This window comes from Anabrus simplex, chromosome 8 (genome assembly GCF_040414725.1).
Source record: "Anabrus simplex isolate iqAnaSimp1 chromosome 8, ASM4041472v1, whole genome shotgun sequence".
NCBI classification, from domain to species: domain Eukaryota; kingdom Metazoa; phylum Arthropoda; class Insecta; order Orthoptera; family Tettigoniidae; genus Anabrus; species Anabrus simplex.
The window spans coordinates 71226010-71253835 of NC_090272.1; the positions used below are offsets into that span (position 1 = coordinate 71226010).

General features: G+C 42.2%; 1 protein-coding gene and 2 non-coding genes across 3 annotated transcripts in view; 1 reads left to right on the forward strand and 2 right to left on the reverse strand.

Annotated features, from left to right (window-relative positions):
- The window catches only part of LOC136879133 (RING-box protein 2-like), a 249104-nt gene that overhangs the window by 188038 nt on the left and 33240 nt on the right, over positions 1 to 27826 (forward strand). The gene's annotated exons all lie outside the window — the stretch shown is intronic.
- TRNAR-ACG (transfer RNA arginine (anticodon ACG)) lies at positions 25438 to 25510 on the reverse strand. Its single transcript has one exon. It is a non-coding gene; the product is annotated as a tRNA-Arg (tRNA).
- On the reverse strand, positions 25949 to 26020 carry TRNAW-CCA (transfer RNA tryptophan (anticodon CCA)). The gene has a single exon. It is a non-coding gene; the product is annotated as a tRNA-Trp (tRNA).

Consider the following 27826-nt stretch of genomic DNA (forward strand, 5'->3'; position numbering starts at 1 on the left):
CAGAGTCAATAAGAGTGCGGATGGTGTCCTGAGGGATGGCTCTCCATTCTCTGTCAACCATTTGCCACAGTTGGTCGTCCGTACGAGGCTGGGGCAGAGTTTGCAAACGGCGTCCAATGAGATCCCACACGTGTTCGATTGGTGAGAGATCCGGAGAGTACGCTGGCCACGGAAGCATCTGTACACCTCGTAGAGCCTGTTGGGAGATGCGAGCAGTGTGTGGCCGGGCATTATCCTGCTGAAACAGAGCATTGGGCAGCCCCTGAAGGTACGGGAGTGCCACCGGCCGCAGCACATGCTGCACGTAGCGGTGGGCATTTAACGTGCCTTGAATACGCACTAGAGGTGACGTGGAATCATACGCGATAGCGCCCCAAACCATGATGCCGCGTTGTCTAGCGGTAGGGCGCTCCACAGTTACTGCCGGATTTGACCTTTCTCCACGCCGACGCCACACGCGTCTGCGGTGACTATCACTGACAGAACAGAAGCGTGACTCATCGGAGAACACGACGTTCCGCTATTCCGCCATTCCCTCATCCAAGTCGCTCTAGCCCGGCACCATGCCAGGCGTGCACGTCTATGCTGTGAAGTCAATGGTAGTCTTCTGAGCGGACGCCGGGAGTGCAGGCCTCCTTCAACCAATCGACGGGAAATTGTTCTGGTCGATATTGGAACAGCCAGGGTGTCTTGCACATGCTGAAGAATGGCGGTTGACGTGGCGTGCGGGGCTGCCACCGCTTGGCGGCGGAGGCGGATGCGCCGATCCTCGCGTGCTGACGTCACTCGGGCTGCGCCTGGACCCCTCGCACGTGCCACATGTCCCTGCGCCATCCATCTTCGCCACAGGCGCTGCACCGTGGTCACATCCCTATGGGTATCGGCTGCGATTTGACGAAGCGACCAACCTGCCCTTCTCAGCCCGGTCACCATACCCCTCGTAAAATCGTCTGTCTGCTGGAAATGCCTCCGTTGACGGCGGCCTGGCATTGTTAGCTATACAGGTGTCCTGTGGCACACGACAACACGTTCTACAATGACTGTCGGCTGAGAAATCACGGTACGAAGTGGGCCATTCGCCAACGCCGTGTCCCATTTATCGTTCGCTACGTGCGCAGCACAGCGGCGCATTTCACATCATGAGCATACCTCAGTGACGTCAGTCTACCCTGCAATTGGCATAAAGTTCTGACCACTCCTTCTTGGTGTTGCATTTGCTCTGTCAGTCAGTGTATTTTTAGCTTTGGTGTCTGTTTGTCGGTTTGTCTGAGTTCTTATAACTGTAACTACTGGATATATTTAACTAACCTTCGTATTTAGAATTCACCTTTTCTTGGGTAGATTTTAGGGTCAGTATAATGTCTAATTTCCTAAATGGACTGGTGGTTTATAGGAAAATCGAAACAGTGATTTTATTCTCCCACTAAGATACATGACCAGTCTTAATGGAAATCTACCATCCTTAATGGAGATTTATTTCTAAAACTTTTTTTCTCATGTAAGTTACACCTTTTCAATAGGAAGATTAATAAGGGAGATATCATTAACTGACGGTTTTACAGTCTAAGTTCCAGCGGACCTAACCCAAAAGCGGGTGCCTGCACAGCAGATCTCTTATAACTGGAAAACTGCTGGAAATATTTTAACCAAACTTCATATTTAGTATCCACCTATCCAAAGGTAGGTTTTAGGGTCCATATCATTTCATAATCCCTGGACTGGCTTGGGGTGTATAATAAGACTGAAACAGTGATTTTACTCTCCCACGAAATATACGTGGCCAACCGGAATGGAACTCTACCAACCTCAATGGAAATTTATTTGTAAAACTTTGTTCTCATTTACACGTTTTCGATAGGAGGAATAATAAGGGACATATCCTTAACGGAATGTTTTATAAGTCCTAGAGGACATAGTCCAAAAGCGCTTGCGCGTAGAGCAGATTTCTTATAACTAAAACATTACTGGAAGTATTTCAACCGAACATCATATTTAGAATTCACCCAAAGATAGGTTTTAAGAACCATACCATTTCAAAATGCTGGAACTGACTGGGGATTTATATGAAGACCGAAACAGTGATTTTACTCTCCCACAAAATATGCATGACCTTCCGCAGTGGAAATCTACCAACTTTAACGGAAATCAATTTCTAAAATTGTTCATATACACTTTTTCGATAGGAGGATTAATGAGGGAGATATCATTAACGCTTTGTTTTACAGTCTAAGTCCTAGCGGACATAGCCCGTAAGTGGTTGCGCGTAGAACAGATTTCTTATCTATCTATATAAATAAAATCGTAACGACCGTATGTGTGTACATTGATAATTTGGGCGAAGTTTGCTTAAGCTGCAATAATGACCATCTACATAATTTTTTTTTAAGCTTTGGTGTATGCCGCTTTGTCTGTTTGTCTCAGTTCTTACGAGTATAACTGAAAAATTGCTGGATATATTTCAGCCAACCTTCGTATTTGGAATCTACCTGTCCTTGGCTAGGTTTTGGGATCAGTATTATGTCGAAATGCCTGAACTGACTGGGGGTTTATTGGATGATCGAAACAGTAATTTTACTCTCCCACAAAATATACATGATCAACCTTTATGGAAAACTACCAAAATTAATGGGAGTATACTACGCTCTCCGAAGAGTTTCACTTATCACATGAACACGTGAGATTGGAATTCGTCAATTAGAAGACCTATTGGTTCTTTTGGAGTGCATTGGCGTGAGCCTTGTTAACTGCCTCAAAAGGTCGGCATCGTAAAAAAATTGACGTCAATTCTATTACTTGAACTCCTGACTTTTGTTCCAACTGTACTTGATTAAAGCTGTCACACTATGCCATGTGGATGGAGAACGTGACATATTGCGCAGTTACCGGAGAATGAAGTGGTTTCGTTTTTTTGTTTGTTTACAAGTGTCTCGCATGTTCGAACACTAGAACCTATGTCAATTAAAGTATCAGTATTTCTCTGGTAACGTAAATATTATATTTTCTGTAGTAATATAACAAGAGCTCCAGAATTTAACTTGAGTGAATCGGGAGTTCGAATTGTATTTATAATTACTATTTAGCGAATAACTACAAAATTAAATCATAAATCTCTATATATATAAAATAAGAGTTTTTGTCTGTACATTGCTCAGAATTGGAAAAGAATGGTATTTCTTTATAGGTCACGTCCATAGTAACAAGGAAATGCAGTTTTTACTCTTCCGCAATGTCTGTCTGTCTGTCTGTCTGTCTGTCTGTCTGTCTGTCTGTCTGTCTGTCTGTCTGTCTGTCTGTCTGTCTGTCTGTCTGTCTGTCTGTCTGTCTGTACACGCATCACGAGAAAACGGCTGAAGAGAATTTAATGAAAATCGGCATGTGAAGGCGAGGGATGAGCCACTACAATCTAGGCTATAGATAATTTTACTCAGGGGCCGATGTCTTTCGATGTTAGGCCCCTTAAAACAACAAGCATCATCATCAATTTTACTCACGATGAGTGAAATGGTAGTTTAGGGGAAGGCCAATAATTGAATTCTCAAATATTTATATTATTCGTGGTCCTATCGATAAATACTACATAACTAAAGTTATATAGAATTAAATTTCCGATCATTTATGTCATACATTGTTACCGTACCGGCTTTGATAAGACAGATATTCATGAATTTGTGTTTTTGTTGCTAAGTCCATATCAATGCCAAGCCACGAGAAAATGGGGTAACAGAATTGAATAATAAAGATTTTACTGCAGCCAATGGCCATTAAAATATGTTTACATGACTAATTACATCAAACAGAATTTGGTTAGTCCCATCTGTCTTTTAGTAAACGTCATCACATGATATAAGTCGCAAGTTTTCTCGCACAGAACACATATACATTCCTTTCTCGGGGTGTGGAAAGTTTTGTTAGCACACACACGATGATGAAAACCGTGTGTTGCTAATCTAGTCAGTATGTGCCTGAGTTCATAGTTTGCCTTCATCCAATCCGTACTGGTCATAGCCTCTGTGGTGTAAAATGCTTCCCATATATCTCCCTTCTTGGTTCGCAGCTCTGTTTGTAACTGGTTGAATGCATCTGTAGACGGCAATATTAGTTTGTGACGTAGTTCTTCTGTATAGAAGAGTTCTCTTGTCAGCTCGTAACATAGTCTTGAAGGAGTGAATTTGGACAAACATAATACCTTTTTCATGTAGATTGCTTTTACACTTTCAATGTCTCGAATATTTCCTTTAGTGAGATGTTCCCATATCAATTCTAGTCCATACGTCATAATCGGAGATATTTTTGCATGGAACAATTTCATAGCGACTTCAACCGAAAGTTTGCGTAAGATCAAGATGTCATTCATTGCTATTACGGCCGCAGCCACTCTATCCTTAATGTGTCTGGTATAAGTAGTTCCTGACGTCTGTAATGTAATGCCCAAATATTTAAAGTTGTTTACTATTGGCATAGTTTCTCCTCCATTTTCATACTGAATTTTCTCTTTTAATGCTGCCTCCCTTTCGGAAGATCATCTGTACCGTCTTTTGTCGATTAATTCTGAATTTATTGTCCTCTGCCCAAATGTTCAGCTTGTTGAAAGCAGCCTGTAGTTTTTCGTGTGTTTTTGATACGAGTACCATGTCATCTCCATACATGTATATGTATACAGAATTGAATGAAAGTCGGTACATAGAGTTGGGGAATAAGAAACTGTAGTCTAAGTTATAAACAGTTTGGTTCGCCCTGTATGTAGTTGTAGTTTAGGGGAAGGCGCCTAAAATTTAATTATTAAATACCTATGTTATTGGTCCTATCGAAAAGTACTACATAACAAAAGTTATAGAGAATACAATTTCCGACCATTTATGTTTTATTCAATTTTACTGTACCGAATATGGTAAGAGTGGTATTGCAGAGTCGGAAGAAAACTAAATGTGAAGGCCTACAATATTGAAAGCGCATAACATTCATCAACAATAACATTACATTGACCATTGTTTGTGGTGATGTTCTTTGTCTCTTATGTTGTCGCCATATGCCATATGTTGTCGGTGCGACGTAAAGCAACTAGCAAAAAAAAAAAAAAAAAAAAATTACCAAGATAGCCTCGTGATATGTGAGTTCATCTATAGTGTGAGGGTTTGTTGTTTAAACATTATTTTTCTCTTTTCCCCATAAATAACAATCTCAATGCTTTACTAACTACCCTGTTGTCAAATATTTCCTCAATTAAATTTAATGACGCGTTAGCCGTATGCGCGATTGCCGAGTCTCGCTGGAAGTATCCAGATTGGCATTCAGTGGTCGTCAATTGTTAAAAAATGGTACGAGAATGTCATTCCTATATCTCTGCCCAGTGATTGTGGTTTCAAAAACTATAGGCCCTAATTCCTGTCTGCAATTGGTGGAAATTATTTTACTGTACTTTGGATGTGCGTTACTATGTGTGCTTGTTATTTACATGCGATTCATACGGGCACTTTTCCGGCCCGAAGCTCAGCGAGTTGCCATGTGCTCGTCTGACGTTCAGCTCGCCCATCTATACGCTGCGCTGCGCCGGCCCCACTTTGAGTGAAAGACCCTGTACTATTATCACTTTTTTTATGTATGGCCAGAATGTTCCCCGGCAGGGTAGGAGAGGTGGTGGTATGCAATTTCTAATCGCTAGATTGCGTGCCAAAATCCTGGATTCAATTCCAAACCTCTCCTCGGTGTTCCTGTGGATTGAGGGAATATGCCGCGTTTAGTGGTGATTCGTCCGTCCAATGGAGACGTGAAACCTTGAGCAGACCCCCTGGTGTTATTCGATATGAGTTGGCTATGCGCCGACACCAGGTTTCACCCTCTCCCTGTCTCATTATGGCCATCACTAGGGTTAGGAAGTTTGTGACCTAAGGAAGTACAAGATATGCAGGCAGATATACCCTAAAAAGTAGCTAAATATGACCGAAAAAGAGGTAAAATATGACTGAAGTGTTTTATAAGTAAACATGTCAAAAAGTAAAAATGAAATGAAATGGCGTATGGCTTTTAGTGCCGGGAGTGTCCGAGGACATGTTCGGCTCGCCAGGTGCAGGTCTTTTGATTTGACACCCCTAGGCAACCTGCGCGTCGTGATGAGGATGAAATGATGATGAAGATGACACATACACCCAGCCCCCGTGCCAACGAAATTAACCAATTATGGTTAAAATTCCCGACCCTGCCGGGAATCGAACCCGGGACCCCTGTGACCAAAGGCCAGCATGCTAACCATTTAGCCATGGAGCTGGACATGTCAAAAAGTGATAAGCGATAATACATCAGACACATTTAATCATGCAAACTGACACAGGTACAGGGGGTGAGTTAAAACTGTATACATTCATTCAGTATTAGCAGGTGCCCGCGGCTTCGCCCGCGTTTATTAATTCAACCGCGTTAGATTTTCTAAACCATTTCATTAAATACAAAAGAAAACCTATATTTATTTAAATACATCGTTTTCACTTTTAATATTGGTTGTTTTCTATTATTTCAATATTTCATCCCCTTTTCAACCCCCGCCCGTAGGGGTGTCTTTTTTAAAATGTTATTTGTTCGTGGCGTCGACCTCTGTAGATCTTTTACCACTACTTTCACCATATTATAGGAACCTGCGAGTAAGTGGAATTGCGGAAGTGTAGAGTGTTGAATGTGTGGAAAGGAAAGTTAAGGACGACACAGACACCCAGTCGGCAGGCCAGGGATATTAATCATGTTCAATCAAAAAACCCTGGCCCGGCCGGGAATCGAACCCGGGGCCGCCGGGTGACAGGCGGACGCGTTGCCCCCTACACCGCGGGGCCGGTCTAGGGGTGTCTTACCCTACAGTTTTCTTCCCAAACAGTAAGTCATATGAGTATCATGTTTGGTTGAGATCTATGCTGGAATATGCACACGTACATCTCGGTCATTTTGGACATTCCTTTCACCCCTTCTAACCCCCATCCCGATTGGGAATGAACTTCGGCTCAAACGGCATCCAGAGTGTCACGAAAAACTATGAACTCGCCACTAATATCGGTCATTTTTCGCATTTTTACATTTCACCCCTTCCTTTAAGGGTGCTAGGGGTTTCTTGACCCTACAGTAATTTTTCCAGATGTTATATGTGCATCTGTAGTTTGGTTGAGAGCTATGCTGAAACATACACACATGTTCACCCATAATCTCTGTCATTTTCGACATTTTCTTTCTTCACTCCTTCTCACCCCCTATGCTATGGGGACTGAACTCGGACTTTTCATTTTTATATACGTACACTTTATAGAAGAAGATAAGTTGTAAGAAACACATCATAATCTTTAAATACTGATGGTTAGGCAACCCGCTGGTCAGACTTGTCATGCGGTTTACTTACCTTCCCCTATTTTCGTTTTTTCACCCTTCTCATTCCCTATGCCGAACTACCCATCAGATTTCGTTCAAACCACTTCCTAAACCCTCCGAGGGGTAATAAGAACAAATTATGAAGTTTTCAGCGAAATCGGTCCAGTAGTTTTTGAGTTCATTCGAGACATACAAACAAACAAACAAACAAACAATATTTATATTCGTTGGCTACACGTTTTGCGTCGCGTAGTTGTGAGCTTGCATTCTGGAGATGGTGGCCTGGAACTCGATCGACGACATCCCTAACTACATATATAAAGCCTTGAGGTGCAGTCCACATTCTGTTTTCCTTAAAAACCCAAAAAACAGCGGAGTATTGACATGATCTTTTGTATCTGTTGGCGTACGTTGTATGTTGTATGTAAACAAATATGACCTTATCTCTAAAATGAGCATAATATGATCAAAAATAAGAAGTCCTGAAATATGCATTTATATGCAACATAAATTTGCTTTAAGCGGGGTCAGGGACCCATCATTCACAGTATTTTTCAGATTTCTGGTAAAATTAGCTCAGGGAAGAAAGATGACAATTCCTCAACATCCGGAACCTTAATCGTAAAACACACACAGACGTACAGGTCGCCCATGGGTGCCTGCTAGAAGGACCTGCACCGGGTTTGTCCGGAGACCACGTGGCATCACATCACATCACGTTGGTTACATGATATGTTCTAGTGGGTACAACATTTTAGATACCGAGTGAGTTGGCTACGCGTTTTGCGTCACGTAGCTTTGAGCTTGCATTCGGGAGATAGTGGACTCAAACCCGATCGACGACATCCCTAACTGCATTTTCAGTGCTTTCCAAGTTTCGTACCAAACTCTCATTTTAAACAAATGCTCAAAATATAAACAAATATGACTTTTTATCACTAGTCCTTTCCTATCATCCCTCCATATAGGGTTGGCGTCAAGAAGGCCATCCGGCCGTAAAACAGGGCCAAATCCACATGTGCGACACAGTTCGCACCCGCGACCCCGCAAATGTTAGAAGAGCGATGGAAGAAGAAGAAGAAGAAGAAGAATAAGAAGAAGAAGATGATGATGATATCTAGTCGTTTTCTATTCCGTCGTCGCCAAAGGCCTAACTGAGTCTTTGCGCCGTGAAAACACTTGCAAAGAATTTTTTTTTTTTTTGTGTTACTGTAGCTTAATCACATCACATTATGCAATGTTATGTTATGCAGTACCATTGTACGTACTTACTGGTACACACGGCGAACAAGTGTACGATCATTCGGTGACAGTCCTACTAAACTACCGGCTCAGTGAACTGTAACGTTGTCATTCGTCGATGTTTCGTCGGGCGCGTTCAGTCGTAGTTTACGTGCAACCTGGTGTAACCACTTCACCGACATACGTAGTAGGAGATAAGATTTTCAGTCACACTTTACATACGCCCATGCCACTCAGCTGTCACGCCCGCGAATTTCATCGTAGCTTATGGTATTAGTTTTATTGGCTTGAGTGTTGTACAAAATAACATTTGTAATAAAAACGTGTGGCTGTTGTCGGATTCCACGTGATAACATATGTTCCGGCTGCTGTAAAGATATCGTCAGCAGTCGTTAAGTCAGTACGGTGACACATTCTTCTTCTATGCCAAACATAATAATAACGACGTTGAATACACAAAAAAGGTAGAGACTGGTATTACCCCCTGCAGGTGGGGGACGCACATGTTGAATACACCACTGCCTGTCGTAAGAGGCGACTAAAAGAGGCCCAAGGGGCTCTCAACTTGGGAGTGTGGATTGGCGACCACGGGGCCCTTAGCTGAGTCTTAGCATTGCTTCCACTTACTTGCGCCAGCCTCGTCACTTTCGTCTATCCTGTCCGACCTCCCTTGGTCAACTCTTGTTCTTTTCCAACACCGACGGTATTAGAGCATTCAAGGCCTAGGAAGTCTTTCATTTTCACGCCCTTCGTGTCCCTTGCATTTCTTCGTCCGTTACTTCATTTTTCGAAGTGACAGATCCATTCTTTCTTCTTCTTCTTTCTCTCTCTCTCTCTCTCTCTCTCTCTCTCTCTACCCCCTGTGGGTGGGGACGCAGACGAAAAATAAATACACCCACGGTATCCCCTGCCTGTCTTGAGAGGCGACTAAAAGGGGCGACCAAGGGATGCTTAGAACAATGAAACTACTTTTCATTAGTACCATCACGCGGGGAACACCATGGGTCGCCTTTACTTGCTAGTAGTACCACTATATTAGGTACACAATAGGTTTGTGATTAGTAGCAGCAGTGTGTGTGGACTGTGGATTTCCAGTACCCGTGAGTCGTACCCACGTGAGCAACACCATGGATCTGGGCGTTGCCTGTGAGTTGTACCACTATATGAGCGACACCGTGGGTCTGCGTTGCCTGTGATTAGTACCCACTATGTGAGGAACACCACGGGAATACTGGCGCCCGTGATTAGTACACCTAGGTGAGGAACCTCATCGGTTTGCTTTGGCTATGAGTGGCGCCATTATGTGAGAAACACCATAGGTCTGCGTTACCTGTACGACGTACAATACTTGTGAGTAGTACCATAATGTTTGGAACACCGTGAGTTTACGCTACCTTTGATTAGTACCGCAACTTGAGAAATACCATGGTTTTCCTTTACTAGCAATAAGTGCCATTATGCGGGATCGTTGACATAGATAGTGGCCCATTTAGACAAGCATCATCGATTCAGGATTGGGCTTTGGAAGCAGTCCCTTGGTCAGTAATATTGTTTCTGGGAATGTGAGGCATTGCGCATCTTATCCACTGATTGTTTTAAATTCATATTCATCAATTCATTCCTCATCATCACGTTTTGAATTCTGGTCAGTGGATGAATTTTGTCCTTTTAAATTGTAATCGCATTTCGTCTCATTTCGTACCATAGGGGCCGATGCCCTAGATGTTAGGCCCCTCTAAACAACAAGCATCATCATCGAGTCTGGGATTAGAACCTCAACTTACGACTACAGTATCTAACACTGTCCATCCCGTTTACAGGCTGAGCTATTCTTCCACTGGTCAGCCCGACGATAAATCGGCATACTTCTACTAAAATACAGCAATCATCGTTATCTGTCTATTGCCTTCAAGTATAGGATTCAAAGACGAGGCCATTCATGCTATGCTTAATGTAACGAGGAACTAACATGTTTTTGTGCATTAAACCATACAATAATATGTCTAATGAAGAGGAAGTAGGTTGTGTCAAAAATAAAAAATAAATCATACGCCTACTTTCTATGTTTACCATCTTACCTAAGCTGTTAATAGACCAGTAATATCTTACGTACTGCTATACAGAGAAATGATACGAAATATGTGAATTATGGTGACATTTTTTTAATAATTTGCTTTACGTCGCACCGACGATGGGATAGGAAAGAGCTAGGAGTGGGAAGGAACCGGCATATTTTGGGAAATATATTTTGCTAATAATATTCAGAAATAATGAAGAAATCCGGGTACTCAAACTTAGGTAGGTAAGGGTTATTCTGCCCGAAGGCAGGTCCGAACCTCCGCAGAGGTGTTCCTGAGCCGGAGTTTACGTGCGGTAGGGTGGCCAGTTCCTTTCCGCTCCTCCATTCCCTTACCCCCCACCAACAGCGCGTGGCAACCCATCCAACTCCTGACCACGTCCAATGTTGCTTAACTTCGGAGATCTCAACACGGCTACGGCCGTTACTCAAACTTAAAACGATGACATTTAAAATACATTAATTCGCTTAGTGATAATCACACAATTCAGGCGAGGAGACCTAATTCGAACATTTTAAAAAGTTATAATATATTTTACCATTTGCTTTACGTCGCAAACACACAGTCATGTCTTGTGGCGACGATAGGATAAGAAAGGACTAGGAGTGGGAAAGAAGTGCCCGTTGCCTTAATTAAGGTACAGCCCCGGCATTTATCTGGTGTGAAAATAATTTGGAAACTAAGGAAAACCATCTTCAGGACTGCCGACAGTGGGGTTCGAACCCACTATCTCCAGAATGCAAGCTCACAGCTGCGCGACCCTCACCGCACGGCCAACATGCCCGGTTTTAATTTTATAACTTGCAATATACCTTGAGTTAATATATTATATGTATGTCATCATCATCATCATCTGTTTACCCTCCAGGTTCGGTTTTTCCCTCGGACTTCGCGAGGGATCCCACCTCTACCGCCTCAAGGGCAGTGTCCTGGAGCTTCAGACTCTTGGTCGGGAGATACAACTGGGGAGTATGACCAGTACATCGCCCAGGCGGCCTCACCTGCTATGCTGAACAGGGGCCTTGTGGAGGGATGGGAAGATTGGAAGGGATAGGCAAGGAAGAGGGAAGGAAGCGGCCGTGGCCTTATGTTAGGTACCATCCCGGCATTCGCCTGGAGGAGAAGTGGGAAACCACGGAAAACCACTTCCAGGATGGCTGAGGTGGGAATCGAACCCACCTCTACTCAGTTGACCTCCCGAGGCTGAGTGGACCCCGTTCCAGCCCTCATACCACTGTTCAAATTTCGTGGCAGAGCCGGGAATCGAACCCGGGCCTCGGGGGTGGCAGCTAATCACGCTAACCACTACACCACAGAGGCGGTATTATATGTATGTAAGTAACTTTTATAGCGATTCTTTACTTCTATGTATCTATAACCCTATTATAGCATTATTTTGTCACATCATGACTTTTGATGTGACGTAGCTTCTCTTGGTAGCAGGCTTCTACATCAAGACAGCTGTGGCTACCCTGATAAGCTAGCATTTGTTATATATAATCTGTAATTATCACGAAGAAATGAGCTTTCTAATGGTGGAAGAATCGCTGAAACCGGCTGAGTGGTTCGCGAGAGATTAGGCTCAACAAACAAACAAACAAACAAACAAACAAACAAACAAACAAACAAACACACACACTCACAAACGGTTTTTTAAATATATTGGTTGGTATATATACCAGCAGAGAAGAAGTAGAATATTGCATTATTGTAGGAGCTGAACGTTTGTTTCACCGCTGAGTTTATAAATATTCCTGATCCCTGTGAGTCTTTTCAGCTGAAATTCATAATTTTTGTGTAGCTTACTGATTCTGTACGTATTTGGTATCTTGATGTGACAAAAATATAGCCCTCGCTGATTATTATCCATCACTAGAGGCATGATTAATTTATGTTCGATTTCGCGAAAAGGAAACAGTTTTTCGCGTTATTTCGCGAAATAGGGCTGACCCCATCGCTTTAATTTCGCTGTAATCCTTTCCCAAAGTTATTCATAAAAAGAATTCGGGAGATTTGTGAATTATTTATGTGAAAGATAGATAAATAACGGGAAGCAATGTTGATAATCATTCATTATTCCTTACGTAATCTTGATTAGAACTATAAAATAGCCCTAATGAAGATTCCATAACAAATTATCCTTTCATCCTACAAGGCCATAGCTTTCACCACATATGGCCATATAATTAAGGAATTTTATAGAATATTAACACGAAGAGATTCTTCTGTCAAAATGAGAAATCCTTATTCTGTCTTCTGTTTCTCTTCACTTACGTGATATGGAATAAAATTTGAACGTTATTTTCCATGAATTTCGCTGCATTTTCGCATTAATCGCAAAATAAGTAAATGTCGTTTTAAACTTGCCTGGTCGCTTTAATTCGCTGTAATTCGCGAAAACAAAATCACTCATTTCTTAACCAGAATCATATGATTCGTTAAGATATTTCGAATTCGCTTCAACATATTTTTGTCGCGTTTATCGTTAATGAGAAAAAATCATGCCTCTATCCATCACCAACGCTTTTCAGTGCAATACCTCTGAAGTTACCTGTACACCGGCAGTTTTTACATGACGAAATCATTTGGCATATTACATCAGCCGCAGAGGTTTACAAATGCTCATGTAGACTTTGTTACACATTCCCGTCGATAACGAGTGTTTTCTGTAGAAATGTCAAGCTTATCGCAGTAAATACGAACCACCTGGCCCATAAATCTGAATGAAAGAACGCCTGGATTATGAATGAATTCAGACATTTTGTTCAGGTGGAATGCAGGAGACATGCTGGTCAAGTTTCATTACTCTCCTGCTGGTGACACTTCGTAATAGGATTATTAAGGTCTTCGTTACAGAATTACACCTTTATGTTCAAAATGTTCTTACAAACAATTCATCATATTGTGCTTAACAGTTCATGAATGTAAACAAGCATGTCGGCGGATGCTGAGTGGGCTTCGGCCAACAAGTGGCCACGGCTGGTCCGTAGTCCGACACCTCTGCACATCGACCGACCAACCGAGCAGAGGAGAGGTGGCCGCGGCTCTGCCGTGGGCTCTACGCCTCTGTATTCGGGAGACGGAGATTCCGCCGTCGGTTGTCCTGAGAATGGTTTGCCATTCTCCTGCATTAAGGCGAATACTGGGACAGTTCCTAGTACAGGACACGGCCGCCAATCAATCCTCTCATCTTCTCCGAACATCTCCCTGGCCTGAGAGACGCCGTTACCGTCAGGCCCGCCGTCGCCTTCGGGGACAAAATGTAGACGGTTGAGTAGTAGTAGTAGTAGTAGTAGTAGTAGTAGTAGTAGTAGTAGTAGTATTAGTAGTAGTAGTAGTAGTAGGGAAAAAGCGGAGCAAAGCCTTCTCCACCTCCATTCAGATCATGAAGACCCTCAGCACTTGTGAGGTAGAGTAGTTAGGGCCGCGTAGCTGAGAGCTTGCATTCGGGAGTTAGTGGGTTCGATTCCCACTGTGTCGGGCGAGTTGGCCGTGCGGTTAGGGGCGCGCAACTGTGAGCTTGCATCCGGGAGATAGTGGATTCGAACCCCACTGTCGGCAGCACTGAAGATGATTTTCCGTGATTTCCCATTTTCACACCAGGCAAATGCTGGGGCTGTACCTTAATTAAGGCCATGGCCGTTTCCTTCCCATTCCTAGGCCTTCCCTATCCGATCGTCGCCATCAGACCTATCTGTGTCGGTGCGACGTGTTATTATTATTATTATTATTATTATTATTATTATTATTATTATTATTATTATTATTATTATTATTATTATTATTATTGAGCCCATGCTGGCGAGATGTAGTGTTTACAGTGCGCTATGTCTTCTGGTATGGGCTAGAGCAATTTGTTACTTTCATTGACCTGTCTCAGTCTCATCCTTGGCTTTGACAATGTGAAAGTGATCGAGGTATGAGCGATGCTAGTAATACCATTCCTTATGCAGCCAGTCCCTGCTATGATTGGTGTGAAAATATCGCCCATAGGGTCGGTTGGTGCATGCATTTCAGTGGGCTTGGCAGACTGATATGCAATAGCAAGTTCTGGCTCGGTGAGGAAAGCAACGGGAAACTACCTCACTCCTCATTTCCCTAGTATGCCTCTTCAGTGACGCCTAGGCTGTTTGTGATAGCCTTTGGTGGAACTGTGGAGGATCAGACCAGCCTTCGGGCTGAATACCCAACATACATTATTATTATTAAGCCCACTAAGGAGCGCTGATGACTAGTTCTTCCTCGATGCTCTTCTTCGTTTCCAATATCTCTTGAGCCCTGCTGATAATTTCTCCTTTCTCTCCTGTGAAGGGGGCTTCCAACTTCTATGGACTCTAGGTGGTGGGGTCCAAGACTGTACCATAGCACAAAATTTGGAACAATCTTCTATATCAGTGTCTTAAATCCCAGCCGAAAGCTTCCAGTCTTGTAGCTTTTAACCAAAGAGATCATCTTCTTGGTAAGCCTGATGCTGTCCATTCGTTATAGGTGTCCGTAGAACTTAAGCGTCCTACGTCGCATGCTGGTATTGGCTGATTCTGGCGACGTAAAGCAAATAGAAAAAAAAAAAAAAGTTCCACTGTCGACAGCTCTGAAGATGGTTTCCCATGCTTTCCCGTTTTCACACGAGGCAAATGCTGGGGCTGTACCTTAATTAATGCAACAGCCGCTTCCTCCCCACTCCTAGCCCTTTCCTATCCAATCGTCGCCATAACATCTATCTGTGTCGGTGCGACGTAAAGCAAATTGTAAAAAAAAAGAAAAAAAGAAAAAAAGATAAAAAACTTAGCCCAATAAGTCGAGTAAATTTGGGTTGTTCATGTAAAAACAGACAGACATTATCTTACTTTTAAAGTATTATGGTGATTTGCAAATAATTTCGCCAATTTTAGGTAAAAAAACCAAACCCCATGGCACTACAGCCTTTGGCCTACCAAGCGACCGCTGCTCAGCCCAAAGGCCTGCAGATTACGAGGTGTCGTGTGGTCAGCACGACGAATCGTCTCGGCCATTATTCTTGGCTTTCGAGACCGGGGCCGCTATCTCACCGTCAGATAGCTCCTCAATTCTAATCACGTAGGCTCAGTGGACCTCGAACCAGCCCTCAGGTCCATGTAAAACTCCCTGACCTGGCCGGGAATCGAACCCGGGGCCTCCGGGTAAGAGGCAGACACGCTACCCCTACACCACGGGCCCGGCCTTTTAGGTCAATGTTTTGAAATAAAATATACTTACGTTAGTCATGTGACGTCTGAGAATGTGCATATTCCCCTGAAATTTTACCAAGCGGTTTGAATATAGCCTATTTCGGAAGATGGACAGATTTCATTTCAACTGTAGATTGTATGATACCGAGGGAGTGGCTGCGCGGTTTGGGCCACGTAGCTGTCGGCTTGCATTCGGGAGATAGTGGGTTCGAAACTCAGGAGATGGTTTTCCGTGGTTTCCCATGTTCGCACCAGGCAAAAGCTGTTCCTTAATTCAGGTCACGGCTGCTTCCTTTCCACTCCTAGCCCTTTTCCATGCCGTCGTCACCATACGACCTATCTGCATTGGTACGACGTAAAGCAAAATGCAATTTTTTTTTTTTTTGCTAGTGGCTTTACGTCGCACCGACACAGATAGGTCTTATGGCGACGATGGGATAGGAAAGAGGAGTTGGAAGGAAGCGGCCGTGGCCTTAATTAAGGTTCAGCCCCAGCATTTGCCTGGTGTGAAAATGGCAAACCACGGAAAACCATCTTCAGGGCTGCCGACAGTGGGATTCGAACCTACTGTCTCCCGGATGCAAAGTCACAGCAGCGCGCATCTAACCGCACGGCCAACTCGCCCGGCAATTGCAAGTTTAAAAAGCATTGTATGTTTACTCTAGAACCCCCGTTTTTTATTTATCAAGATACCCACATGCATGTCAGTGGAGTAAGTTGGGTTAAAAGCCATGTCATACATTCCTTAAATAGAAGGGCATATCATAAATTTGTTTTTGAATCTGTGAATGGAATGCCTTTGGTAAAGTAGCAATTGGAAGGTTAAATTACAGTATATCATGTGTTAATTCATTTTCGTATGGAGCATGCTGTAGACCAGTGGTATTCAAACCTTTTGGTTGGTGTACCCCCCAAATCCAGTTGTTTTACCTTCTTACCCCTGATGAACAATTATATTGCGATTTTACCAGAAATAATAAGTGATTGTTGCTGGATTATGATAATAATAACAATAATAATAATAATAATAATAATAATAATAATAATAATAATAATAATAATAATAATAATCTGAAAAGAATGGACGGAAGAAAGTTAACTAAATAGATCTTTCACTTTTTTATTCAAACCCCGAAACCACAATTCCCTGGTTCAGAAATACCAAAACAGACCTGCAGATGCTACATATCCCAGCTGAAGACGCCCTTAGCAGAGATCGCTCCGCAAGAAAATATTGACGAACGGGCTAAACCAAGACGAAAAACCGAAGAGAAAACACGGTGCCCCTTGGACAGAGGAGCGGAAGCAGGTCTACTCACAAAGAATGAGGGAAATTTGGGCTCTGAAGAAGGCCCAGTTCAGTGTCAAATGCAACAAGACTTAACGTGGCCCTGATATTCCCAGCGAATTATATATATAATAAATGAAAGGCGTATGGCTTTTGGTGTCGGGAGTGTCCGTGGACAGGCCCGGCTCACCAGGTGGAGGTCTTTTGATTTGACTCCCGTAGGCGACCTGCGCGTCGTGATGAATGTGAAATGATGATGAAGACAACACATACACCCAGGCCCCGTGTCAGCGAAATTAACCAATGATGATTACAATTCCTGACCCTGCCGGGAATCGAATTCGGGGCCCATATAAGCAGAGGCCAACACGCTAACCATTTAGCCTTCTTCTTCTTCTTCTTCTTCTACTACTATGGCTCTACAGTTCAGTGTGAACCTTGGCCTCTTCAACAATCTTCTGCCATTTATCTCGATCCAACGCTAAAATTTTCCAATTCTTATAGCCCATTTCCCGAAGATCTTCAATAACTCCATCCATCCATCTGGTTCTCGGTCGATCTCGTCCTCTCTGCCCTCCTGGATTTCCATCGAATATCTTTTTAGGTACTTCCGTATCGCTGATCCGTGCTACATGCCCGACCCACCTCAATCTGGCTGATTTCACTATTCTTCTAATAGGTGGGTCTTTATAAATGTTGTACAGTTCGTGATTGTACCTCCTCCTCCATGTCCCTCTTTCACAGACTGGGCCGATGAATTCTTCGAAGTATCTTTCTTTCGAAGGCATCCAGCATTCCAGTATCTTTTGCTGTTAATGGCCAAGTTTCCGAGGCATATGTAAGCACAGGTCTTATAAATGTTTTATAGATGGTTAATTTAGTGGTACAGATCAAGAGCCTTGAGGAGTGAAGCCTTGTTAGAGCAAAATAGACTCTGTTGGCTGCTATTAATCTCTCCTTAATTTCATGAGAGGTGTCATTTGAGTAGGTGACTGTCGATCCCAGATATTTAAACTGCTCAACTCTCTCAAAGGTGTAATTGCCCACGTTATTGAGGGTGGCATGTCCTCCTTATGTGCTTTCCCAGCAGCCATATATTTAGTTTTCTGCGGGTTGATGTTCAGTCCCATTTTCCTACTGGCCTGTTCAAGGGCGATGAATGTCTCTTCCATTGCCTTTCGAGTTCTTGCCACTATATCTATATCATCGGCATAAGCGAGTATCTGCACTGATCTATAGAAAATTGGTCCCCTATTCAGGAGGTTTGCATCTCTCATCACCTTCTCCAAGGCAACATTGAAAAGGAGACATGCCAGCGCGTCTCCCTGTCGTGCCCCATTTTGAATATTTAATGTGTCAGACATCATTCCTCCTGTTCTTATACTACTTCGTGTCCCACTCATTGTCATTCTCACCAGCCTTACCAATTTTCCAGGAATTCCCAGTTCAATCATAGCATGGTACAATTGCTCTCTGTCTATACTGTCATACGCTCCTTTGTAATCAATGAAGAGGTGATCCGTGCCAATCCCAAATCCGATTGTCTTCTCTAAAATTTGCCTTAAGGTGAAAATCTGATCTATAGTGGACTTTCCTGGGATAAATCCACACTGATTAATCTCAGTCTCTCTCTGAACAATTTGGAGAAGACGGTCATTATATCTCAAGTTAAGTAGCGTAATTCCTCTATAACTATCACACTCAAGCTATCCCCTTTCTTATATATAGGACATATAATTCCTTCTTCCCATTGGTGAGGCATTTTCTCCTCATCTCATACTGAAGTAGCTATTTTTAGGAAAGTCCGTTCCAATTCATTGCCACCTTGCTTGAGCAGTTCCGCTGGAATATAATCTGTTCCTGTTGCCTTGTTATTCTTCGATTTCTTCATGGCAGTTATCACCTCTTGTAAAGTTAGTGGGCCTATATTTTCGTCAGGGTCATTTTCTCCTTGCGCATCAATTGAGTGTATTGTTATCATTCTGAAATTCAGGAATCTATCAAAATGTCGCCGCCATCTTTCACATATCTCTTTCCCCTCCCTAACAATTTTTCCTGTTACATCCTTTATCAGGCTAGTTTTGCCAAGAAGGGTTTCCGTGCAGCATTTGCCTCTCTGTAAAATTTCCTCGCCTCATTTTGTTTTCTCAGAAGCTCAATTTCTTCGATATTTGCCTTCATCCACTCATTCTTTTTCCTGTGATGGATCTTCTTTTCAATCGTCCGTTTTTCTTTATAGACTACCTTCATTCTTCTTGTACAGTTTGATTGTAATGTCCTTCTGTATGCCACGTTCTTCTCTTCTGTTGCTATTTCACACTCAGTGTCAAACCAAGGAGATCTTTTATATCTTGTTTCAATTCCCAGTGTTTCATTTGCTGACGTCTCCACTGCATTTTTAATCATTTCCCACTGATACACAATGTCGTTGCGTTCTTCAGTATTTTCAAGGATCTGTATTATCCTCTCCTGGTATTGCTTTTTAACTTCAGATTATTCTAGAGCTGTTATGTTGTATTTTGGTATGTTGGTTCGGGTTCCTTTGAATGCACTGGAGATCCTAGCCCTAATTCGCCCACGTACCAGGAAGTGGTCTTAGTTTATATTTGGGTATCTGAGACTCCTCATATCCAAGAGATCTGACTTGTGCCTTGCATCTATCAACACATGATCAATCTGGTTAATTATGTTTCCGTCCAGCGATGCCCACGTTCCTTTATGTATATCTTTGTGTGGGAACAATGAGGAGCCCACAACCATATTTCTAGAAGCTGGATGCTGCAAATAATTTAAGTCTCGTTCCATTATCATTACTTACAGTATGTTTGCTGTGGGAACCAAATGTTGGCTTATATATCTGTTCCCTTCCCACCTGAGCATGTAGATCACCAGCAACTATTTTAATGTCATGGCCTGGACAACCGTCATATGTTCTTTCCAAAAGTTCATAGAACAATTCTTTCTCTTCTTCCTCAGATTCTTCTGTTGGTGCATGAGCGTTAATTATAGAGTGATTAAAGAATTTACCCTTTATCCTGAGTACTTGATTACTGACATTCTTGGACTAATAGGTGGAAACCCAATTACAACGTGGTTTAGCTGGTGGTGTACCACAAATCCTGTGTCGAACTCATGCTCCTCTTCGCTACAGCTATAGAATATTTATACTAGCTTCTCGCTTTTCTAGAATTCCACTTCCGGTCCACCTTACTTCATGTAGAGCTATAATACTCTGCTTCAACTTCATTGTTTGGTTCAACAGCATCTTCAGGACTCCTGGGCGATACAAGGATCTCACATTCCAGGTTCCAATATATAAATCTAACTTAAGCTTTATATTTATTTTCTTTCTTTCATGCACTGATGGTAGATTATCATTGTCCTTTTCCACGCCAAGTTTGTCTCCATTGATCAGTCCGGCTTTCTTTCGTTGAAGTTTCGCAACTTGACCTTGTTTTACAGAGCGGGGTGTCAGCCCTACGTCCAATCTCTTCCGGAGGGCGGGTAATTTTTAATCAGGGTTTTCTCCTTAGCTTTTGGAGAACCAACCCCACATACTACAAGGCAGCAGCATCTTCACCATAGCCCCGTTAGCCGCCACTTTTCAGGGTTCCTGCTGGGCCTTCACAGCTACCGAAGCGGTCATGGGGCACACGCAGTCCCCACTGTACATCACCCCACCAGGCAATCCCTTACTTTATATGACATTGCCTGTCTCCCACGACGTGGACGGGGGGTTGGACTTATGGCTCGCCAGGTGCAGGTCTTCTGATTTGACGCCCGTAGGCGACCTGCGCGTCGTGATGAAGATGAAATGATGATGAAGACAACACATACACCCAGGCCCCTTGTCAGCGAAATTAACCAATGATGGTTACAATTCCTGACCCTGCCGGGAATCGAACTCGGGGCCCATGCGACCAAAGGCCAAGCCATGGAGCCGGAAATAATAATAATAATAATAATAATAATAATAATAATAATAATAATAATAATAATAATAATAATAATATCAACTGAAAATCTCACCCCAGCAATACCAGGAATCAAACCACGGTCCTCGGGATGACAGACAAGCAGCTAAGCTGTTACATCACCCTGTTCCCCAATTACATATTGTCGCTGGGCAAAGAAAACCTTGTAACTCCTTCGGGGTAAAGTTTTCAGAAGAAACCCAAAACTGAGCAGTCACCAGTGACTGGAGAACTGTTCCCGGCATTTTCAGTACTTAATGACAACCCAGTTATTCGACGATTGGGGAGTTCTGTTCCCTTCTTTAGGCAACGTGGCTAGCCTTCACAAGGCAGATGGAGGAACGTGTTTTCTCTCGTAAATGAAATTACGAGGTTTTCATTGCTAGCAGCGATTATATACACGAGTTTAATTGAATCGATTATTTCAGAAACCAGTCAAGTGCCAAGTCTGTCATTTTGGGGAAAATGAAGAAAAACCTGTCTTACATCACACAAAATGTTATGGTAGGTATTTTAATAATAATAGTATTATAATTCTATTATTATTATTATTATTATTATTATTATTATTATTATTATTATTATTATTATTATTATTATTATTAGGATATCCGACCATAAAACAGGGCCAAATCCACATGTGCGACACAGTTCGCATCCGCATTATTATTATTATTATTATTATTATTATTATTATTATTATTATTATTATTATTATTATTATTATTATTTATCTGTTTACCCTCCAGGGTCGGTTTTTCCCTCAGACTCAGCGAGGGATCCCACCTCTACCGCCTCAAGTGTCCAGTGTCCTGGAGCTTCAGACTCTGGGTTAGGGGATACAACTTGGGAGGCGTTAAGTTATGTACCATCCCGGCATTTGCCTGGAGGAGAAGTGGGAAACCACTGAAAACCACTTCCAGGATGGCTGAGGTGGGAATCGAACCCACCTCTACTCCCGAGGCCACTTTTCAAATTTCGTGGCAGAGCCGGGAATCGAACCACAGATGCGGACGACGTTGTTGTTATTATTATTATTATCATCATCATCTGTTTACCCTCCAGGTTCGGCTTTTCCCTCGGACTCAGCGAGGGATTCCACCGTCCTGGAGCTTAAGACTCTTGGTCGGGAGATACAACTGGGGAGAATGACCAGTTCCTCGCCCAGGCGGGCCTCACCTGCTATGCTGAACAAGGGCCTTGTGGAGGGATGGGAAGATTGGAAGGGATAGACAAGGAAGAGGGAAGGAAGCGCCCGTGGCCTTAAGTTCGCCTGGAGGAGAAGTGGGAAACCACGGAAAACCACTTCCAGGATGGCTGAGGTGGGAATCGAACCCACCTCTACTCAGTTGAGTAGACCCCGTTCCAGCCCTCGTACCACTTTTTCGTGACAGAGCCGGGAATCGAACCCGGACCTCCGGGGTGGCAGCTAATCACTCTAACCACTACACCACAGAGGCGGACATTATTATTATTATTATTATTATTATTATTATTATTATTATTATTATTATTATTATTATTATTACCGTGTTTTAGTGGTAGGTAGAGGTGAAAGAAGGTGCGGGCGTGAACGGGTCTCAAACTACGGAATCAAAGTTAATGTAAAATTTAACAAGGTTATATTTTCTTTTCAAAGTAAAGAAATAACAAACATGGCAGGTACAGAGTAGCAAGTCAAAAGGGTAGTTACAATATTTACAGAATTTGGGCTTCGAGCCCTGACTTCACAATGCTTGGGCAATCAGCCCAACCTTACTTCAAAATAAGTATTAACAGAGGGGCAGAAAACCCCATTCATGCTCAGGAGCACTTGCTCCAAATTACACCGAAAAGCCTCCACGAGGCATACAACACTCAATTTTCGAAAAAGAGCCACTCGCTCTCAACTTTAAGCCTCTCAAAGGCCACACCAAACTCCACCTTCAAGTTGTCCTCACTGGACATAGACACAGGGGTAAAATACCCAACCTACTGAGGTCTATTAAATGAAAAGGGGTAATTACATGACCTCCAAAATAACAATTTGAGAGGAGGCGATCTGCGCTCCTAATACACTTTGTTTTTAAAACCTAATCTGGCTCTAGGCCACTAATGCAAGGGCTAATCCCATACTACCGAGGTGACTTTAGAAAAGAACAATTTGTTTTACGTTAACTAAGAATAGGTTGAGAAAAATAAGTTCACCTCAAAACAATATGATTGGGAACTCGAGAGGGTTAAGCACTCTCTATCCCGATATGCAGTTTAAAAGATGGAATAGATACAAGTTCCTTTACATTTTAGGGAAGGTTACATAATGGAAAAACTTCGGACCCGCCCCGAGAGTTAAACTGCTGAGCAAGCAAGAAAAGAAGTAATTAATCGGCCATTACCTGGTTGTTGACTGTCGCCGAAGAAAGAGGCGCTTCCCGCCCCCTTCTATGTACTTTACACACTGAAAGATGGAAGAGAAGTGGCCCGGAGACCCTAAAATCAGCAGTTTATATCCTCTCGCGGAAGGTTCGAGGCGTTAGGGGAATGAAAACACCCTCCCACAGCAACATATTCAAGTTGGGGGAAGATACCTCGGATTGGTCAGAAATTAATAAAAGAAATTCGGGATTGGCTAAATACAAAACAAGGGGAAAGAGAGGGGTATACAGCCAACTTAAACAATAACAGAAAGAAATTTAACAAGAAACAAACTTTTGAAATAAAAATTTCTCCAAAAAAGCAGTTCTTTCACTCCGCACTAGGGTGCACTATTGTTGATCTTCAGTAGTGTCCTCTAGAAGAGAAAGTTCACACTTCTTTCTACAAGCAAAACAAAAATATGTCGAAAATGACACAGTTCAAAAACTCTAAAATTTCCAGGTAGTGACATCTTCTGAGAAACTTGAAAATTAATACCGTCAATAAAGTTCAGACTTCCTACAGCAGAGGAGTTTCAACTGGCGCACATTTTAAATTAGCGGCGTGGAGGTGTACCGCCCGGTACAATTATTATTATTATTATTATTATTATTATTATTATTATTATTATTATTATTATTATTATTATTATTATTATTATTGGGCTGGTTCAAGGTTCATTCAGCCTGCGTTATTACCATTGAGGAGTTATCTGACGGTTAGATGGCGGTCTCGGTGTGGAAAGTCAAGAATAACGGCCGAGAAGTTTCGTCACGCTGACCACTAGTGAGCTCATAATCTGCAGGCCTTCGGGCTGAGCTGCGGTTGCTTGATATGCCAAGGGACCTTCGAGGCCGATAAACGCCATACCTGTTCTTAAGCTGACAGTACCTATAACGACTTTCAATTCCAACGTTACGTTTTCGCTGATAGATTGCGCCACTGTGGTTACAGTATAGTTGGTGCTCCTAGCTGCCAGACGGAGAACTGTACGTCGAAGAAGTTAGCCGAATGAACACCAGGGTTCTGTTCCATTCCGACATGATTATGATGCAGCGGTAATTTGGACTAGGGCTAGGTTTGGATTTTGGCTATCTTCGTCAGTCAATCGTCTTCAGAAATCCAGCCATCCCGACATTAGTTCACTGCCGCAGGAATTTTATCTAGTGAATACTGGGATACCGTGTAGCAATCTCATTCAGAATGTATTGATAATATATTCATCAACTACAGATTATCTTGTTAATTCAAGACCGTTATGTTAGTACATATTGGGGGGGAAATCGCTGATGAAAAAATAGTTAAGTTGAGAAAATTTTAGGAGTTAAAATAATAAGTTTTCAGTCTTAGCATTGCCATTATCTGGTGTGGTAGGAACTAGACAAAGATTATTGATCACTCCATATGCGCCGGTACACGTTATTTTTTAAATATTTCCTTTCTCATATAATTGTTGTCTATACTCAAATTTATATAGGCTATTTCGCGCATATTATCCAAGTGTTGAAACTTGCTGTTAAATCATGTTCGCCTTGATCATTGAAAGTAATCAATTTTAGGGAAATGTTTACGTGTACATATTAAGTAACAGGTTGGTATCAGCAATGTGTTTGAAACTTTTGATTGAAATTGCATTCTTGCAAGCGGTTGCGCCTAACGAGTTCGGTAACTTACGAAACACATGTCCATTGGAATGCACAGCCGCGCGCGCCAGTAATCGATCCAGCGGAGCCGTAAGGGGCAAATAGAGGAACAAGCACGCTCTGTTATCGACAAGAGGTACTTCATGAAGGAAAATCCGCGACTCTTAATTATGAATTCAGTTCGCCGAGTTTGCAACATGTGCTATTTATTTTTGTCATCTTGCGACTTGCAATATTAAGTTAAGAAAAGTTATGTGTGTAAAAATTTACCGACCCTGCCAGGATTCGAACCTGGAATCTTCTGATCCGTAGTCAGACGCGTTATCCGTTGCGCCACAGGGCCTGTTGAGATCAAGGATACCTTGCAATGAATATTACGCAACTGTTACAGACATCGGAATCTTAGTATATTAAATTCATATGTTGTGTGATTGTTTTAATTCCCTCTTTCATTTGCACCTAAGATCATTACACGAAGGAGGCTAAACACTAGTCTTTGACCTCTTGTACCGTAAGTCAAAATGGTTCGTCTCTATTCGAAGGCTGTCTCTGTATGTGTGTTATTTTGTAATGAAATTTACATATATGGTGGTTAACTTCTGTTCTAGAGTACGAATTCCAGGCTATTATTACTGTAGAATTAGTGGATCTGTCAAAAATAGTATTTAATAACTCGAGGTGCCGTAATATAAGTAGCAAACGAAGAACGTTTACATTCAAGAATTACTCTTTTCAACAAAACGTGCAATTAATAAAATTTGTTTTAGAGGGTAAAATTATTTGACCCCGACGTGATTTGAACACGCAACCTTCTGATCTGGAGTCAGACGCGCTACCGTTGCGCCACGAGGTCTTGCAGTGTAGCAACCATAACTGCAGTACAAGAGTCAGACATCATCATCTTGTTAACATTTGACTGGGGATATTTGAAAAGATATATCTGTCGCCATTACTTTGGACTTAAGTCCGAAAGCATAACTTCCTCTCGTAATTTAATGTCTTCAAATATCCTAAGAAATTGGACCTCATGATAACAATATGCAATAATAAAAATAGTAGACCTACCGTTAACTTCGTGTTCTTGTTAAACTCAGATGATATTGCAGGTATACATGTCTCACAAGGTAGGGGATAAATTATCTAGTATCGTAGGGCCTGTCCGCCTCTATGGTGTAGTGGTTAGCGTTAGCCCTGTACGAGGGCTGGAACGGGGTTCACTCAGCCTCGGGAGGTCAACTGAGTAGAGGTGGGTTCGATTCCCACCTCAGCCATCCTGGAAGTGGTTTTGCGTGGTTTCCCACTTCTCCTCCAGGCGGATGCCGGGATGGTACCTAACTTAAGGCCACGGGCGCTTCCTTGCCTATCCCTTCCAATCTTCCCATCCCTCCACAAGGCCCCTGTTCAGCATAGGACGATAGTCTATATAATGCAAACGTCAAATAAAGAAGAGATGACTTAGTTTGCTGTACAACAGTTTCCTCTCAATATATATATATATATATATATTACGTGACTGTTATGTAAGCAATAAAGTTGCAAAGTTCACGTCAAACATTTTATAAATCACCTTCGTGTTAAGCAGTTTTTAGTTAATTATCCTCCACAGAGCGTAGAACGTAATAAAGAACTATTTTTAGTAGCATTATCCGAACATTACCTTAAGGTCTTTTTTACCGCATGTTCGGTGTTGCGAATGGAAGTGACGAGAGAATTGTTGAGCATGAATTTATTTAACTGTATTTACGATAAGAACTACAAAAGGAGTAGTTAGGAAAATTTTGAAACCTTTGGGATGGGAAAATTTGGGAGTAAGGAGACGAGTTGCTAGATTACGTGGTATGTTTCGAGCTGTCAGTGGAGAGATGGCGTGGAATGGCAGTAGACGAATAACTTTCTAGTACGTAGACAGAGAGATTGATTGACTGATGACCTGATGACGTAAAAGATGGATAAATACTTAGCAATTTCCAATAAGAATAACAAACAATTAAAAGCGACAAGATAATGGCACAAAATGCGAAGAAAACGAATAATAAAATACGGTATATACAAAATGACGAAAAAGTTACTTAAAAAAGCATTTCTGTAATCTGACGGTCAGTAACAGGTTTTGTATATAGGCCTACTTTAGCCATGTTGATGATTTAAAAGATGACATGTCATCAGAATCCAAGTTGTGGCTATGATCTCTGAATATTCGTGTTTTCTTAAAAAGAAATAGTATCCCAGAGAAAAACAAGAGAAATACTGTAATAGATTTTGATACTCCTAGATTAGAGCAGGGGTGCAAATAAGCACAAAATATTTAGGAGACCCGCCAGAAAATCTATAGACCCACTTTTCTTGCCACCGAGCTCGATAGCTGCAGTCGCTTAACTGCGGCCAGTATTCGGGAGGTAGTGGGTTCGAACCCCACTATCGGCAGCCCTGAAGATGGTTTTCCATGGTTTCCAATTTTCACACCAGGAAAATGCTGGGGCTGTACCTTAATTAAGGCCACGGCCGCTTCCTTCCCACTTCTAGCCTGTTCCTGTCCCATCGTCGCCATAAGATATATCTGTGTCGATGCGACGTAAAGCAAATTGTAAAATAATAATAATAATAATAATAATAATAATAATAATAATAATAATAATAATAATAATAAAATCACACAACT